At 35.8% G+C, this 18679-nt stretch overlaps 1 pseudogene; it reads right to left on the reverse strand.

The window, feature by feature from the left end:
• LOC125838389 (WAT1-related protein At1g09380-like) overlaps positions 1-13235 on the reverse strand; it is a 66196-nt pseudogene extending 52961 nt beyond the window's left edge.
• Between the last annotated feature and the right edge of the window lie 5444 nt (positions 13236-18679).

Here is an 18679-nt window from a genome sequence, read left to right on the forward strand (position 1 = left end):
TAAGAAATAATAAGGGATAGAGGGGTATTTATAATATTAAAAGTGGGTTAAAGTGTATTTATAATAACTTGAGGGTTTAAAGTAAATTATTAAAAGTAGGGGTGGTAGGGGGTGTTGGTTGGGGGAAAAAACTGTCAAAATATCCGTTGGGGGGCCCCCCTAGCCGTTGCCCAACGGATAGAATTTAAAAAAAAAAATAAATAAATAAATAAATTTGTTAGGGGATCCCGCGAACCGGCCGGTTCATCCGGGCCGGGACCGAGCCGGGTCGACCGGGACCAACGGGTGAACCGGATCGGTACCGGTCCCCTAATCCCGAAAGCCCCATCCCGCAATATTCAAACGGGACCGGGTCCGGTGGGCCGGTTCTCGAACCGGTCACGGGCCGGGGCGGGCCGACCCAGTCCCCCTGCCACCAATACTCTAAGCTGATGATAACCTGATCTGAGGTCTATCTTTGAGAAATTACTAGCACCCTGAAGTTGGTCAAACAAGTCATCAATCCTGGGGATGGGATACTTATTCTTGATTGTGACCTTGTTCAACTGCCTATAGTCAATGCACATTCTGAGAGAACCATTTTTCTTCTTCACGAACAACACTGGTGCACCCCATGGAGAAATACTGGGTCTGATGAAGCCCTTATCTAGAAGGTCTTTCAACTGCTCTTTCAATTCCTTAAGCTCAGCTGGAGCCATTCTATAAGGAGGGATAGAGATAGGCTGGGTATCTGGAAGGAGATCAATTCCAAAGTCTATTTCCCTTTCGGGAGGAACTCCAGGAAGATCTTCTGGGAACACTTCTCGAAACTCACTGACTATAGGAACTGACTCAAGAGTTGGGGATTCGGAACTAGAATCCTTAACCCGAACTAGATGATAGAGATAACCCTTAGAGATCATCTTTCTGGCCTTAAGGTAAGAAATGAATCGACCCATAGGCGCTAAGCTACTACCCTTCCATTCTAAGATTGGTTCGTCTGAAAACTAAAAACGAACAATCCTAGTTCTACAATCAACTGAGGCATAACATGAATGTAACCAATCCATGCCTAGAATGACATCGAAGTCTACCATTTCCAACTCTACAAGATCTACTAAGGTGACTTTCTGAGAGACTGTGACAGGGCAATTTCTGTATACCCGTCTAGCTATAACTGGGTCATCGACTGGAGTAGAGACTGAGAAAGGTTCTGAAAGGGTTTCTGGGCTGACACTGAATTGGACTGCTATATAAGGAGTTACAAAAGACAAAGTAGCCCATGGATCTAACAATGCATAAACATCAAGATCAAAGACTCGTAACGTACCAGTAACTACATCAGGAGAATCTTCCTGATCTTGATGAGCCTGAAGAGCATAAAGCCTGTTTTGGCGTTGTCCGCCACCAGTACCAGAAGAGTTACCCTGCTGAGTCGGGCGACCTGCTGGTGCTGCTGAAGTTGTAGACTGAGCTCTACCATTATTTCCTCCTTGACCCTGTCTTGAAGGACAATCCTTCAATCTATGACCAGACTGGCCACACCCAAAGCATCCTTCCTTACCTGCAAAGCACTCGCCCGGATGGTTCCTACTACTTTTCGGGCAAGTTGGGTAGGTTTTGGTGCCTGAAACACTACCTTGAGACTTAGAGCCTGAGGCCCTATCTTTCTGATCATTACGGAACCTGGGGGATGGAACACTAGCTGATGAAGGGGCTGGAGTCGAAGACTTCTGCTGAAAATGCGAACGGTTTCCACCACCCAATTTTTGGTGGGAATACTCGTAGTTACCTGTTCTTGCTTTCTTAGTCTCCTTAGCCTGTTCCCTAAGCTTATTACCCTCAACCTGCTGAGCATGAGTCATGAGCCTAGAGATGTTCATGTCTCCCAACAACATAACATTCCTACACTCTGTTTTCACTAAGTCTGACACTCCATAGAGAAACTTATTCATCTGAGCCCTGGAATCAGCAACCATGTGAGGAGCATACCTGGAGAGTTGGTTAAACTTGAGCCCATACTCTTGGACAGTCATGTTACCCTGCCTTAAGTTCATAAATTCCTGGGCCCTTGCTTCTCTCAACTCTATGGGGAAAAACCTGTCTAAAAAGGTTTCGCTGAAACATTCCCAAGTAATAGGAGCAACATCTGTACCCCTGTTCTCCTTCCACTGAGTATACCAGATATGAGCTACATCCTTAAGTTGGTAAGATGCTAACTCAACCCGATCATTCCCAGTGACTTGCATCACCTCAAAGATCTTCTTGATCTCATCCAAGAAATTATGGGGATCTTCACCAGTCTGCGATCCTAAGAACTCTGGAAGATTCATCCTAACAAAGTCACGGACCCTTGCTGCTGCTAATCCACCATTTGCTGATTGTTCTGGTTAGCGACACTCTGAGCCAACATCTGAATGGCATTCCTGAATTCAGCATTTGAGACTTCCTGATCTGGAACTGGAGGAGTTGCGTTTGCGTTCCTGGCATTCGCATTCCTGACATAAGCTCTACGATGAGGCATGATCACTGAAACGTAGAACGTCGAGTTAGAATGAAATTAGATCATACCTTACGCACGATAAGAGTAACAAGAAAATAATGATTTTTCCTAAGACACTTTGTAGCCTACCTCTCATTAGATGTGGTGCGCACTACACACCCATGAAAAGGACTCTACCTAGTGCGGCTTTTCAAACATCCTAGGACACTTAAACCTAATGCTCTGATACAAAGTTTGTCATGCCCCGAGCTACCGCTGAGACGTGGACACGGGACCTAGGACCACAAGTGATCCCAAGCTAACCCTGCTGGCATGATCATGAGCATACTAAAGATAATAAACTGATGCGAAAGCTAAATCATAAATAAATCTAAAAAGATGGGGGATACCCATATACTATAACTGAATATATCAAATCTGAGAGTTTAATACAAAAGAAATATCAAACTCAAAATACTAAGCTGAATCTAACTATGTCTGAAATAAGCCTCTAAACTGACTAGAAATGTTGGGACATGCCCCAACTAGATCTAGCAAAACTGAAACTAAAGACTAAAAATACTGAAAAGAAACTCATGACTATTGTCCTCGGAGAATGAGGACTCACCACTGATTCTGCTGAACTGGAGATCGGCAACCGATCTAAGCGTGATCTGGATGCTGAGAACCTGAACCTACATCACGAGAAGATGTAGCGCACGTATGCGTCAGTACTTGAAAGGTACTGAGCATGCAAGATGGAGTAAAGCTGAAATAACATATAACTGAACAAAGCATACTGAGCAATGATATAATCTGAACATGATATAGATACTGAAATACTGAATACTGAGCTAACTGAATGCAATGACCAAATTTATAACATGCTGAGACTGAATATTGACTGTACTGAAATATGGTCAATGCAATAGAGTCTGACTGAACTGTGGGAGCTACTAATAACCGACATAACACCACATGAGCTAAATGTGGAGTCTGATGTATACGCCCCATCGAGAGGACCCAATATACCCTGCCAGAGGTATAGAGGCATGCTGGCGTGATCACTAAACTGATGTTGCCCACAGAGGGGACTTACACCTACGTGGCTCGTAGTTCTGGGACTATATAGGTACGCTGAAACCTTAGTCCAACTCGGTATTATGCTACCCCCAATGAATTAAGTAGTTAACTGGTTATGACTGAATTTCTGTAAATACTGGATAGCTCGAACTGAACATGCAAACTGAGAATGCAACAATTAATCTGATAATGATGCATTCATAAACTGAGGCATGTATAACTGAATACTGAAAGATCTGACCTAGCATGTGTAATTCAAGAACTAAAGAAATACATAGCTAGGGTTCTGAAATTCATGCGATAAATTGAGCAATAACATGATAATCTGATTTGGAACATTTAAATAACTAATTCATGATGATCTATTGAAATTCTAGAAAACCTAGGTCTGTTCATAATCATGGAATCAAGAATCTGACTGAATTCTAGAGACCTCCACTAGTGAAATCCCATATACCTGGTGACGAATTCCACGAAGAAATCTTTCAATTTTGGGGCTGGAACTGAAGGAACCTCGTTGCGTTCTTGAACTAGGGTTCTTGACCTTTTTCTCCTTCTTGATTCTAATTTTCTAAGTTTTGATTAATGAATTTGACTTAGGTAGGTTCTAGTTATGTTTCTAGGTTTAAACTGATTAAAATCTCATGATTTAGGGTCTAAACGACGTATCTTAGGGGTTAAACGAAATAGGAAAAGACCAAAAGACCCTTGAATTAACTGCTGTCGAAGTGACTGGCGGACTGGACTGACGGTTCGTCAATCAATCGACGGTCCGTCGATCGGGTCCGTAGGTCGAGTCTGCCCAACAGGGCTTCACTAAAACGGGCATAACTTTTTACTCGGAGGTTGGAATTTAGCAAACTCGGTGGCGTTGGAAAGATAATTCAATTATCTATCTAATCATAGGTGATGGGACACATAATTCATTTTTTGATAAGAGTTATGACCATCTGAAGTTGACCCATCAGAATTTTCAGCTAACTGGCTGTTGATCCTCATCTACGGTCAGACCTACGGACCGTGGATCGATTGACGGTCCGTGCTGGTCGATCGTAGTTTATGTCAGAGGCTGGTAAGGGAAGTCTCGATCCATGGACACAGACCACGGACCGTGGTCTGATCTACGGACCGTGGGTCTGTCTGTGAGTCGTGACTTAGCCAATTTTTCTGAGCTGGTTTGGGGAGGGGTTGCAGTGGTGAACCACGGACCACTAGCACGGGCCGTGGTCTGACCTACTGTCCGTGGATGGTAACCGTAAGTTGCACCTGCAACTTCGCAAAATCTGCATTCTTGTCTGTTTCGAATACGGGGTGTTACATATAAAGTCTGCTTATGTGTTTGTATGTCACACACTTAAGCATGAGACCTTTCACAAGTGTGTGTGTGTGTTTGTTAGCATGACTAATAAAATCTAGAGGCCAACATGAGACTTTACATGCTAAATGATTGTCCAACTTGTTTGACTTGGTGTCTAGGTGGGCCTATTAGGAGTTTATTTCAGTTTAAACCCTTCCTAATAGTAGTTCAATGCCTCTTGGACCTTAAGCGGGGACGATAGGCACCCTTTAGGACGTTAAGCATGCGGTGGTAGGGTAGGGGTAGTTTAGGCCCTATGGAGATGATGACATCGACTCGGTTTAAATGACAAACCTTGGTTTTGTCTGTCCCTACGAGAAACCGACCGAAATAAAGAAAAGTCAAGTGTTGATCCTAAAGTCTTTTAGAGTCTCCCTTTCCTTTTCTACCTTTACTTGTTATAATTATTTGGGGTAGTTTAATAAAAATAAAAAGTGTTTATTCTATCTAATTGTGCAAATTTCTATCCCCTCGCTCATCTCTTTATTTATTGTGTAATATTTATTTATTATGTTATCACTTAGTCTCGCATGCCCATCTAATTAACTAAAATAATTAAAGTGCCCTTAATTGCTTAATATTGTTATCACCTAGTTTTCACATGCTTAATTAATTAAATAAATAATTAAAATGGCTTCAATTGTTTAATATTATTTATCACTTAGTCATCATGCTAATTAAATAAATAATAAATGAAGTGACCTAGTTTTCACATGCTTAATTAATTAAATAAATAATTAAAATGGCTTCAATTGTTTAATATTATTTATCACTTAGTAATCATGCTAATTAAATAAATAATAAATGAAGTGACCTTAGTTGCTATTTGTAACCCCCCACATAAACTGCATGAGACACGACCGGGACCCACATTTGTGGACCTTGAGGGATGCCTAACACCTTCCCCTCAATGGAACTTGGACCCTTACCCAGATCTCTGTTTCGTTGACCTTAGTTAGATTTAGCTAGGTTAGATAGGTGCCCTAACGCACCTTAACTCGTTAGGTGGCGACTCTTCAATCCTCCAAAGCCCAAAAGAGTTGTTAGGTCATGCACCAGAACCCGTTTTGAGAAAAACGGGGCGCGACAATAACAAAAAAAAATACAAGATTACAATTGAAAATAAAATGAAGAAATAAATCTCTTCAGGCTGAGGCGCAGATATCTCGCTATCTTTAAGGAGATTCAAGCCCACTGCAACAAATATTTTTCACCGGTCTAGCAATAGTCCTTTTTGACTTGTCCCCTGCAGGATACAACAACCTCTTCACAATGTATAACTCAACAACTTTGGACAAGAGTTGAGTTCAAAGCTCCACAAAAAGAACATCTCCCTTCAACTAATAAGAACTTTCTTTTTTGACTAACTCTTTCACTCTATATTTTTCTTGTGTGTTGTGTGTTTTAAACCAATTGAAGACCATCACTATTTATAGTTGAGAGAGTTTTCCTAGCAATGAATAGGAAGATAATGGGATAGTAAATAGTGAAGATAATTGCCTTAAGAGTTACATAGGTTACAAGGTATAATGAAGGATAATGAGTGAAATAATGTATGAAAGGTTACAAAAGTTTAAATGGACAATGTAACTTTTCTTGACTAACCGTTGGTTTGTTGACAAGCTGCAACAGTAACAAATATTGTAAGTCCAAAATGGAGTAATGCAGCAATCAATATTGCCACTAACATTCTGCAGCCCATGAGGAGTCAACCAAACGGCAGTATCAATGACTATGTGGCAATGTAAGAAATGTAAATTCTTAAAATATTAAAATGCCACGCTAACAATTACCCCGATGCAAAGGGTACAATTGTCAATAGTACCATACATTACTTATTTCCTCCGTCCTAATTTATATAGGAAGAATTAGGGATATATATATTTATAAATACCTCTCAAAGAAGAAAGCAAATGGAGCAATAGAGATAGTTGCAAAAATAGGCATATAAGCTGACTGAACGAAAGCATTCATGCCACCATCCATCACTAACTTTGATACTATTACCATTCCGGCATACACAATTTCTACGATCACCATTACCATAAAAATCATCAATTCGTTCCCCTTTTTCTGATAAAAACTTCAATGGGTGGAGGGGTGGAGATATATATATATTAATATTAATAGGTGAAGTGAAATGGTGATTTTTATCTGATAAAATATTGGAACTATATATATAGTGACCAATTGCTATACTAGAAAAAATATTGCAAGCTTGGGAGAATGGATTTTGAAAGGAGACGTAAATGTTGGATATATAACTTTGGAAGACCAAGTAGAAATTAAAACTGTGTATCGTGTGCATTTGCCATCATTAGAAGTTTGGTAAAAATTTCAAAGTGTTTAAAATTATCCCACAAGAAGGAACTTTTATGTCTAAATTAATGTTATAAGTTTTAATTTATGTGGAAAAAAATAATAATAAAAAAAAATCTATGTATATTTTTTTAGTGGAGTTATGGTTTCCAAATCATGATAAGTATGATCTTTTTTTTCTCTGATATTTTTTTTATCTAGAGAGAAAAGATAAAGTTCTCTTTTATTTTTTTTTTAAAAAGTGAGAGAGAAATAGTAATCTTGTGCAAGAAAATTTGGTTTTCCTTAAATGTTTTAGGTGAAAAAAAAAGGGATAATTTAAGAGACCTCCATCGCGCACCATCTTTCATTATATACATAGTTTATGAACATAATTGTTTTTTTCTTAATTCTAAAAAATTATCAAACTAAACATTTATTATCGCATGTCAAATGAAAAATAAAATGTTTATACAAATATTTGGAGGTCAAGTATGCAGGTTGCATTTTTCTATCCAAAAAATGAATTTACCCATTGATTTATACTTATCGTTTCTCGTATTATGAATCCAAGCTCAAGCTAAAAAAACTCAAATATAGTACTAAAAACTGGAATGAAATATTGCTTAGGTTATTAGTCATATAGAAGTATTAAATAGTTATATTAATGTCATAAAAGGGTATTTTTGGAATGTGGTTGAAAGATTATCATTTAAATAAGTCTGGTTACAGAAATTTAAAAATAAGGGAGATGAGTGTAATATCTGAAACTACAAGGGAAGTAAGTGTTATAAGGTTAAACGTGAGGAGAGGTCTATGAAATTATCAAAAAAAAAAAAAGAATTGTTTTCCGCAATCAAATTTCATAGCTTTTAGGCCGTAGATATACGATGCATTAGATTTGAGGCAAAAGAACATGTATACCTCGAAAAGGGAAACCATTTACAAACGACTATTTCTTACTTGTATATTATTTTGTTTTTAACTACTAATTCACGTTTAATGTTTGATATCATCATAGTATGCATATATTATGCTGATATCAAAGAGGAAGAAACAATGTTTCTGTGAAAACACTATTCAGTTACTTCTTGATACTAGTAGAATATATATATATATATATATATATATATATATATATATATATATATATATATACTCTGATGACATCAAGGAGGAAAAAGTAGTGTTTCAGTGAAAAGACTGTTCAATTACTACTAGAGTATATAGATACCATTAGAGTATATACTAAACGTAAGTCAAGTAAATTACTAAACGACGAGTTTTCATATTTTGAAATGAATCCATAATATCTTCAAGTTTTCAAATTTTGAAATGTATTCATAATATCTTCATTGGAGATAATATAAGTACTAAATATTCTAGTGCAATTGGTTTATTCTAACCTAATTTGATCTATAAATAGGAGGTTGGAGGTTCAAATCCCTATAATATTAAACTTTTCTCTAAAATGTCTCCGACTATAAATAAGAGGTTGGAGGTTCAAATCACTATAATATTAAACTTTTCTCTAAAATGACTCAGAAATAAAAGACAAATTTAGCCTTATTGGGAATCGAACTCGAGCCGTGCCTATGCAAATGATCATTCCATTAACGCTGCAAACTAACGAGCCAAGAAGCTCAGTTATTCAAGTAGTGTCATTAACATTATTTGTAGAGATATTTCTATTTTTCAGATGTTTTAATATTATATAATACTAAAAAAATTTAATGAAGCGGTGTCGGTCAACACCTCATGACATAGGATGGGTTCGCCCCTGTACTCTGATAGTATCAACAATTGTTCAGTAAATTGAATAAGAAGGACAGTCAAACAAATAGTTTGGATTGAGATCTAATCAAAATAAATATATTAGATTGAGTCCAATTTTTAAAAAAATAGTTTGTCTAATAAATTCAATGAGGTATAATTTTCCCTACATTTTATAGATTTGGTTTCCTTGGTAAAGAAACAAATGGACGTTGACTAGGCGCACTTGAGAATTTGTGGGGTTGCCAACTGATTGCTGGTGAAATTGTTCACTCATGATTCCTCTTTTAGATATTAAACCACAATAACATTATTAGTTCATATTTAACTTGACATATTCTTAAAAATAAATTTTATTCGTCTATATTTAATTTAATTAATACATCTCTCAAATATAAATAATTAATAAAATATTAAATTTACTATATCATCTTTTAATTATGATAAATTCAACATTATAAAAAATGATTATAGTTAGTTATTAAAAAAATAGAGATTAAATCATAAACTATTTTTTAAGTTTTTGAAATGAACATCGATTTTTATTGTAGGAGTAGTGGATAAGTAAAAATGGTAGAATCAAGAATGTACTTAATATAAATAGTGAAGATGAGAATTTTAAGCTCATCGATCAATAAGGTTATACCATAATACAAGAAACTTTTTTACTTGTAAAGAAAATTTAGAGCCGTTTAGACATGATTTGAAATTAGCGATTTGAAATTAGATTAATTTTAAGTTGATATTTTTTTTGGACATGCAATTTGGATTTTTTAAATTATATTTTTGTTGTAAACATTAAAATCCCATAATTATGAAAATTATCAAAACTCCCCCCAACTCTTATATTATCTTACCAAATGAGTAAATTACAATTCATAAATAAGGTATTAGAATAGAGCTCCCATTAGAATATCCTAATGCACTGAATAAATAAATCACATGTTTTATGTTTTTTTCATGAATATTTTTTTTGTAACAACTTGTTATTACAAAGTATTAAATACATATAATTTTATACTGATTTATTAGTCTAATACATTATAGATCGTATACAATCACTTCCTATTGACTATTGAGCATGAGATTTGCAATATTTAATGAGTTTTTTTCTTTTTCTTTTTTCAATCACGATATGAAGCTTTAATTTATACTTTTTTGAAAAATTTAGAATTTGAAATCATAATTTAAAACTGAAATTTTGTGCAGTTTCATAAACAAACTCTTATTTGAATTCAAACTTAAAATTAAGCTTCCAAATCCTATGTCATAATTAGGGATGTTCACAATTTGGATAAAAATCGATCCAAATCAAACCAAACCGAATTGTAGCCTTTCGACTCTTAGGTCAAATTCAATAAAGTACTAGGCACATTCTTTGAGCAGCAATTAGCCGTAATTTTCCTCTCTAAGTGAGCTTTTTCAGATTTGTTTTCTATTGCAACTTGCAAATCAACCATTTGTCATAGGTAAAGTATTCATTGTTAAATTTTATTAATGGGTTATCTCCTAGTAAATCAATTTTTTTTTATTTTGATTTTTAAATTTTTAAACTTCTACAAATTCTACTATGTGCAATCCTCCTAGTAAAAAAAATTAAAAAAGAACTACTGTTTCTGGTCAAGATTCTAGCCATGGAGGGAGTGATAGGGAAACATCACAAATTTGGAAGCACTTTGATAAAGTTCTTGATAAGAAAGGTGAACAAAAGGGAAAAATGCAATTATTGCTTTAAAGAATTTTCTTGCCGTAGTAAGAATGAGACTTCTAATCTATGAAAACATTTAAATAGTAATTATGCCAAATCCCCTTTAAACCTATCAAAGAAGAGGGACTAGGGGGTTTTGGAAAAGGTTGTTTATAATGTTGTTGAGGTTAAGAATGTCATTGTTGAGTTTGTTATTCTTGATGAACAACCATTTTGCCTAATTATAAGTTACCTTCTCACGTTATTGTTGCTAGACAGTGTTTGCAGATTTATAAATAAGCTTAAAAGGCATAGTAAAGATCAATGTGTGTGCCTTACAAGTCATGATACTTGAACATCAATTCAAAATTTGACCTACATGGTCATTATTGCTCACTGGATAAATGATTAATGAAATTTGCAATAACTTTTTTCATATCCCAGATAATAAAGGGTGAGACGATAGCCAAAGGAATTGAGGATGTTTATGGGATTGGGGATTTAGAATCTATTCACAGTAACATAGGATAAATGCAACAGCTAATAGTGCTGCAATCACACACTTGAAAGCTAGGATTAATGATTGGAAAGGTATTATGTTGGAAAATAACTTTTTAATTGTTAGGTGTAATGTTCATATTCTAAATTTTATTGTGAAGGAAGGGCTTAGTTAACAAAATGAATCTATTTCTCGAGTAAGGCTCACTGTGAAATATGTTAAGTCTTCTCCTTCAAGAATTGATTCCTTGTCACGATTCGATCCTACACCCTGGACGTGATCGGCACTCAAGAACCATTGCTGGTCCCCAAGCGAACCCTCATCCTACCTGACTACTAGCGGAAAACTAATTCGAGCAATAATAGGCTTAAAACTGAATTAAATTCATTAAACCTCAAATACTCAACTTCATAAAATCTGGAAAGTACTCAATAAGCAATATTTATAGTTTATAAAACAACTCAAAAGAAAGTAATACAGAAAGACCTCTCAACTATAACTATCTATGAAGCCTCTACTATTAAAGAAGGATATCGGGACAAGACCCACAACATCTCAAAACTACTAAACTAAAAGTAAATGTGAAGTCCTCCAAAATACAAGAAGGCTCACCAAAAGCTAACTGGAGTGTAGAGTAATCTCAACGAAGCACATGTTGATAGTCCTGAACACTTGTATCTGCATCATAAAATGATGCACATCGAATGACATCAGTACATTGAATGTACAAGTATGCAAGGAGAAACTGAAACATAGCTAACTGAACTGATAACATGGGAAGACAATACTCAACTCGACTCAACTACAATAGGAAAGCAGTAGCAAAAGATATCATGTTTAAAGCTTCATAATAAATAGCTACTAACTCAAGGATGTATGTAAAAATACAATAAGCTCCAAACAGTAGATATCAATTCAAAATGTATACAAATACAATAACATACTCTTTACTCTTATTTGAGAGATTCTCTAACCGACAACCATCACTATGAGCTACGTGATGATATAACGTCCCACCCACGCTGCCAAAATTGTTCTATAACTTGCTGGGGTATAGAACACCTCAACTAAGTGATCCACTAAGCTCTGCCCGAAGGCACTTAGGATTCATCTAAAAAGCATGATCTTCTACCCATGTTGGCATACATGGTTTATGAAAAATGTGAGTTGTCTGAACTCATCCTCATATCGATGTTCAATATTACTCCCAATAATATATACGCATGCTCAAATGTATAAAACACACTCTTTCTCTGGGTTGAGATAATTCCTCAAACTACCCTCTTAAAAGAGGTAACTTCTTTGAAATATCTTTGAACTCATAAACTCTTTTTAGAAATCAAAGTTTCTCTTTTCTCAATGTAAAAATGATACATTTGGGAATACTTAGTTCCCTTAAACTTTACTCAAAACTCTCTTTAAACTTTTCCTCAAAACTTAGTTTAAAACACAATGATTGACTTTCAAAAACTCTCAGGACTTATAACTCAAAATAGGGTTCATGCTGAAAATATAAACATGATGAATCAACTCAAGGATCTCAATAACAATTTAGAAACTCAATACTCTGAACTCAAGAACTCATAACTCAACAATACTTCTCATCTCAAGATTACTCAATTCATAGAATTCATGCAGAATTATAGGCATGAACGACTCGACTCAAGAATATAAATAACAATATAGACTCATGAATACAACTCTTCTCATTCTCATATTCATTTACTCAAGACTTAGTTCAAGTCTATAGTTAATTGCAAAAGACTTTTCAAAATGACTTAAAAAGAACCTCTTGTACTTTCATCTTAATTTTACTTTAATTCAAAGTGCAAATTGAGAGATGTGATTAGGATATGCAGAATCTCTTAAATATTAATGAAGAATTTAAGATTTAATATCAAAAAGAGAATGAAAAACGATTCAAAGGAACACATACAGAACGAAGAACGGAGAAGAAAAAGGACAGGCGACTCTGGAGCATCAGTGGAGCATCGCGCCAGCCCCAAGAGTACTGGGAGTACTTTGGGGTGCACTGCTCGCGCAGGGCTCCAGCCTTCCTGGAGCATTGGTGGCGCATTGCCCCACCCCGAACCCAGAAATCCAATGTATTTTCATGTTCAATTTAGGATCCTAACTCATCTAGAATCGATTGGTTTCTTCCAAACTCTCTTTGATTCACAAATCCAACACAAATTCATTGAAATGTCACTCAAATTCTATCAAGAAATATCTCTCATTTGCAAGACCCTCACCTCAAGAACTCAAAACTCCATTGTTAAAGAATGGGGCTAAAACTCAAGAACTCTTTAAGAATCTTTACATAAACGATTTCATGGATAAATTAATAAAAGAATGACATGATTGGCATGAGAATGAACAAGTCCATCACTATGAGAAACCTCACATACCCGAAAGAACAATGCTCTTGAAGTAACTTGAAGGAAAATCTTGGAAAATGAACCCTAGCCTTAGTGTTTCTTGAAGTTCATGAGCGTAGAAATTTAGGAATGAATGAGAGGGTTTGATTATGAAAACTGATTTTTCTACATGTTTATGGTAATTTATAGATGACTTCCTAAGGGTTTTTAGGACTAAAATATCCTTAAAAAATAAATAAAATGAGCTGAAAGTCGGGATATTTTTCAGCGGACGGTGAGGTCCGTATTCACTCTGTAACGCGGAGCCATCGTGGAGTTGCTGCTAGGTTAGAGTGCCTCTAGTAAATTAGTCATATCATTTTACTCAAAACTCGGATTGAGGCAACTTGGTGGCATTGAAAAGAGGACTTGAAGACCTTTGATTTGATAGGTCATGAGTCATCTAATGAATAATTCATTATGTGCTAAAAGATATGGTTGATTGAAGTTGATCCAAAACTAAAAACTAATGGGTGACTTGAACGAAATTCTCTTTAGTTCTTTTTGAAATCCGAGGTGTAACATCTAGTGACCTCAACACCTAAAAAACTTAGAATCACTCGGTACAACCTTATTCACAAATGAAGAATGGCTCGAGTCTTAATTTAGAAATTTTCAGGATGTTACATTCTTTTAAGTTATATGTTGAGAAAGTTAAAATGGACACTCATGGCCTTTTGAGTTTACATGTTGAGACGAGGTGGAACTTGACATACTTAATGTTAAACACAACTTAAAATTTGAAAATAACCTTTGAAGAATATAAGTACTTCAGGTATTATCTGAACTAGAAAGGAGTAACAAAACACACACCTGTAGCTGACTGGCAGAATGTGAGAGTATTCATTAAGTTTTTTGAAATTTTCTATCAATCACTTTGAAATTTTCAGAAACTTTACGTGTCACTTCTAACTATTTCTTTAATAAGATTTATAATCTTCAAAGCTATATTTTCAAATATTATAATTCTGCTGATCTTTTGTTGAGTAATATGGCTAAGCATATGCAAAAAAAAGTTTACTAAATATTGGAGAGACTTTGATGATATGAATATGTTATTATTTGTTGCTATTGTATTAGATCCTTGATATAAGTTGAAGTATGTGAAGTTCATTTTTAAAATATTTTATAAGTCTTTTGAGGGAGTAGTTAGATCTACTAAAGTGATGAATATTTTATGTCTCTTGTATACTCAGTTACTAACTATGCAAATTCACTTATTGAGACCCATGATGAAAAATATTAAACTTCATGCTTGTGTGATGAGTCGAAACAATGAAACACAAGGTTGTGATGTGCAATCACAATGGAAAAGTTTCTTGAAAATGAAAATAATGTCGATAATAAGTTTGATCTCAATAAATATTTATTGGATGATTTGGTGAAGAACAAGAATTTTAATATCTTGACTTGGTGGAAAGCTTTATCTGAATGATATCCAACTGTCTCCAAAATTGTGAGAGATGCGCTTGGTATTCATATTTCTACAGTTGCATCAAAATCAGCTTTTAGCACAAGTGGTTTAATTCTTGATTGTTATTGAAGTTCTTTATCGCCAAAGACAACTGAAGCTCGTATTTGTAGTCAATGGTTAAGGACAATTTTTAAAGAGTACAGATTTAAAGCTCTTTTAGATGTCAAAATCTTGAGATACTTGGAAAAAGTAATTCACACAGTTAATTACTTAATTATAACTTGTTTATGTACTTTTATGTTTCTTATTTTTAATGCCTAATATGATTATTCTTTTTCAGAACATCCAGGTACTCCTTTGAAAATTGATTAAGTTGTTTTGATTGAAGAAAAAGAAAATAGAAAATATGAATGTTTTCTTTCTTTTAAGTAATAAAAATTTGAGGAGATATGTAGATCGTCTTTATATGAACAACAATTGTTATTAAACTTGATGCTGAATTTATTTGCTTTGTACAAATATTGTCTTTACTTTGCTAATGTGGACATTTTTTTATTGTTGTCGAAACTAGTAATTTTTTACGTAGAAATAGGTAGTTATATATAATTATTTATGAATTCTAAAGACTCCGATGTTCGGTACAAAATTAGAAATAGGGGTGTTCCCCATAGCCGAATTAAAGTTGTTTAATATTACAGTCATGTCATAATAATTTCCAATCTTCTTTGCTTCCCGTGCTTGAAAGGCACACAATGGTGGAACTTCAAAAATATAGGCATTTCTAGTTTGTGATCTCCTCCCCCCCCCCCCCCGCCCCTAGCTAGTATGTCCGTCACTCCGTTCTTCTCCCTAAGTGTGTGAATTGTCTTTGGTACTCCTAGTTGTTGCATTAAGGACCTGCATTCAAATATAATGTTAGCATAGTCCAAGTGATCTTGTTCTATCATGGAGATTGCATTGATAAAACTTGTGTTTAAGACTAGAGGTTTCAGATTTCTGGCCATAGCTAGCCTAACGCCAAAGAGGATTCCCAGAAGCTCCACTTGTTGAAAATTGACATGGGAGCACTTTCTCCAGAACCCATTATCCAATTGCCTTTGTGGTCGCGGGTCACTCCCCCAATGCCTCATTCGCCTGGTTTGGTTCCCATTGCACCATCAGTGTTAAGCTTGAATTATCGAGGTTCCCATCTGATTTTTATAGTGGTCATTTGCTTTGTGGTGCCCCTAGCTCCTATATTTAGCAAGTGGTATTCAGTAGCACTAGATATGACATAGGAAGTATTCACATTGTGCTTATTTATCTTGAAGACAATGTCATTTCTGCTAGTCCAAAGATTCCAAAGGATGAAAGGGATGACTTCGTGCTAGGTAAGCCATTGATTGAAGGGTCTCCCCTTTAGGTTCCTCCAGGTGTTAGAGAGATTACCGATGTTTATTCTTGACCAATCGATGAACTGGCTTGGAACAATTCGGAGCATGATTTTTTCCCAACAAGTGGTTGCTTTGGGGCACCTGAACAGAATGATGTTAATATCCTTAGAGGTTTGACAACAGAAGTGACAATTCAACCTAATATCAATCCCAATGCCATGAACATAGAGATTAGTGGGTAATCTTTGGTGAGTTAGCAGCCATATAAAGGTCTTGAATTTGTTAGGGCAATTAAGCTTCCAAATCCAACTGTAATCAATGTTTTCCGTCACATTGTTTGATTCCTAGACAATCAGATTGTAGGCATTTTTTATCGAGAAGAGGCCATTACTTGAATTTTCCAGCCCAATCTGTCCTCCTCAGTGTTAGGACCAATGTATGTATCAATGATGGTTGCAATAATGCTTTGAGGAAGGATTATGGAGAGATTATTTAAATCCCATAAGCTCTCTTTGTGCATAACCTTGACATTTAGAAAAAGTTCATGTTCCAGGAGAGTTCCTGGATGATACTTCTAATGTTACCATGGTTGGGAATACAACAATCCTCAAAGAACCTAACCCTGTCTCATTTGTTTATAGTCCAGCTTGACCCTTTCACGCATGTTTGACATCCATGCATGATATATTTACAAGTTTTGGAAACTTGCATATTGTTGGCTTGTACTTTCTTATTGTGGCAGTACTTATAGTAGAGAGATGTAGCCAAAAAAGACTGGTTGTTTGTGAAAGCACTCCATGCAAAACTTACATGAAGGGATTTGTTCTTAATCTCACTCTTCTGAATCGCAAGCCCTCTTTCTCTGTTCTCTTTTGTAATGGTTTTCCACCCAACTAGGTGCATTTTATTCTTTTCTAAGGTTGTCCCTCAAATGAAGCCTCTTTGGATCTATTGATCTTATTGGTGACCCTTGTTGGGATTTAATGTATTACATGACATGAGAGGGGATACTGCCTAGAGTAGTCTTGGTAAGGACAATTCTGCCGATCATATTGAGGAACTTGGATTTCCAGCCACTAAACTTAGCCTGCATATTGTCAATGATGAATGGAAAGTCTCTATTCATGGGTTTAGAGTGAAAGATGGAGAAACCTAGGTATTTACCAAAATTACTACTGGACTGAATGTTGAGGATAGTAGCATAGAGGTTAGAATTGATAGTGGAGCTATTATTGGAGAAAATGACTTTTGACTTGGTGGTATTGATTTTCTGCCCAGATTCTTTGCGAGGAGAGTTGAGGATCCTCATTATGGTAGTGCAATTTTTGAGGTTTGCTCTTGAGAAGAGAGTTAGATCATCCGCAAAGAAGATGTGGGAAAATTTTGGCCCAGATTGAGAGATGGAGATTGGGTCCTAATTTTTGTTCTTTATAACATCTTCGCTCATTCTAGAAAGCCTTTCCATACATATTATAAATATTTAAGGAGAGATGGGGTCACCTTGTCCGATCCTTATAGAAGGGTTGGAGAATTTAGTCTTGGATCCATTGATTAGGATAGAAATGGAAGATCTTGTGTTGCAAGACACGATGATTCTAGTAAGCAAATGGGGGACATTAAGGTGCCTGTGGGAGTCATTTATGAAGGATCATTCAAGTCTGTCAAAGGTTTTTTCAAGGTTAATTTTTAGAATCATATTGGGATTCACACTTTTCATCTTCCTGAAGTGGGAGATGTATTATTGCACGATTATTTCATTATCAGAAGCTCTCCTCCCAGTCAGAAAGCTAGTTTGGTTGGGCCCAATCATTGAGGGAAGCATGGTCTTCAGTCTATTGGCAATGATCTTGGTTACCAGCTTGTAGCCAGTGTTACAAAGTCCGATAAGTCTAAAGTTCTTGAGCATGTTAGCATTTTGGCATTTAGGGATCATGCAAAGTAGGGTTCTATTCATGTTGGGGTCCACTTTCCCTGAGCAGAGTGATGGCTTTCTCCCCAATGATGTCCCAGTATTTTCGGAAGAGGATGGGATAAATTCTATCAGGTCCTGGAGCTTTCAAAGACTTGAAATAGTTAATAGTTTGAGTGATTTCACTATCCCTTGTAGGGGAGTCAACAGGGCCAGTGCCATTATTTGGGGTGGGGTGGGTGTCAACCTCATTGGGCCCATTTGGTGTTTTGGACCAAAAGTTCTGAGTTTTGTAGAGGTTGGAGTAGAAAGTTGTGATAAGATTTTGAATGGGGGGGGGGGGGGGGTAGAATGTTAGTTTCTAGATTAATCCTTAAGGGCAAGAATTCAATTCTTGCATCTTCTATT

The sequence above is a fragment of the Solanum verrucosum genome, unplaced genomic scaffold (genome assembly GCF_900185275.1).
Source record: "Solanum verrucosum unplaced genomic scaffold, falcon-dt-bn FXZP01000150.1, whole genome shotgun sequence".
NCBI classification, from domain to species: domain Eukaryota; kingdom Viridiplantae; phylum Streptophyta; class Magnoliopsida; order Solanales; family Solanaceae; genus Solanum; species Solanum verrucosum.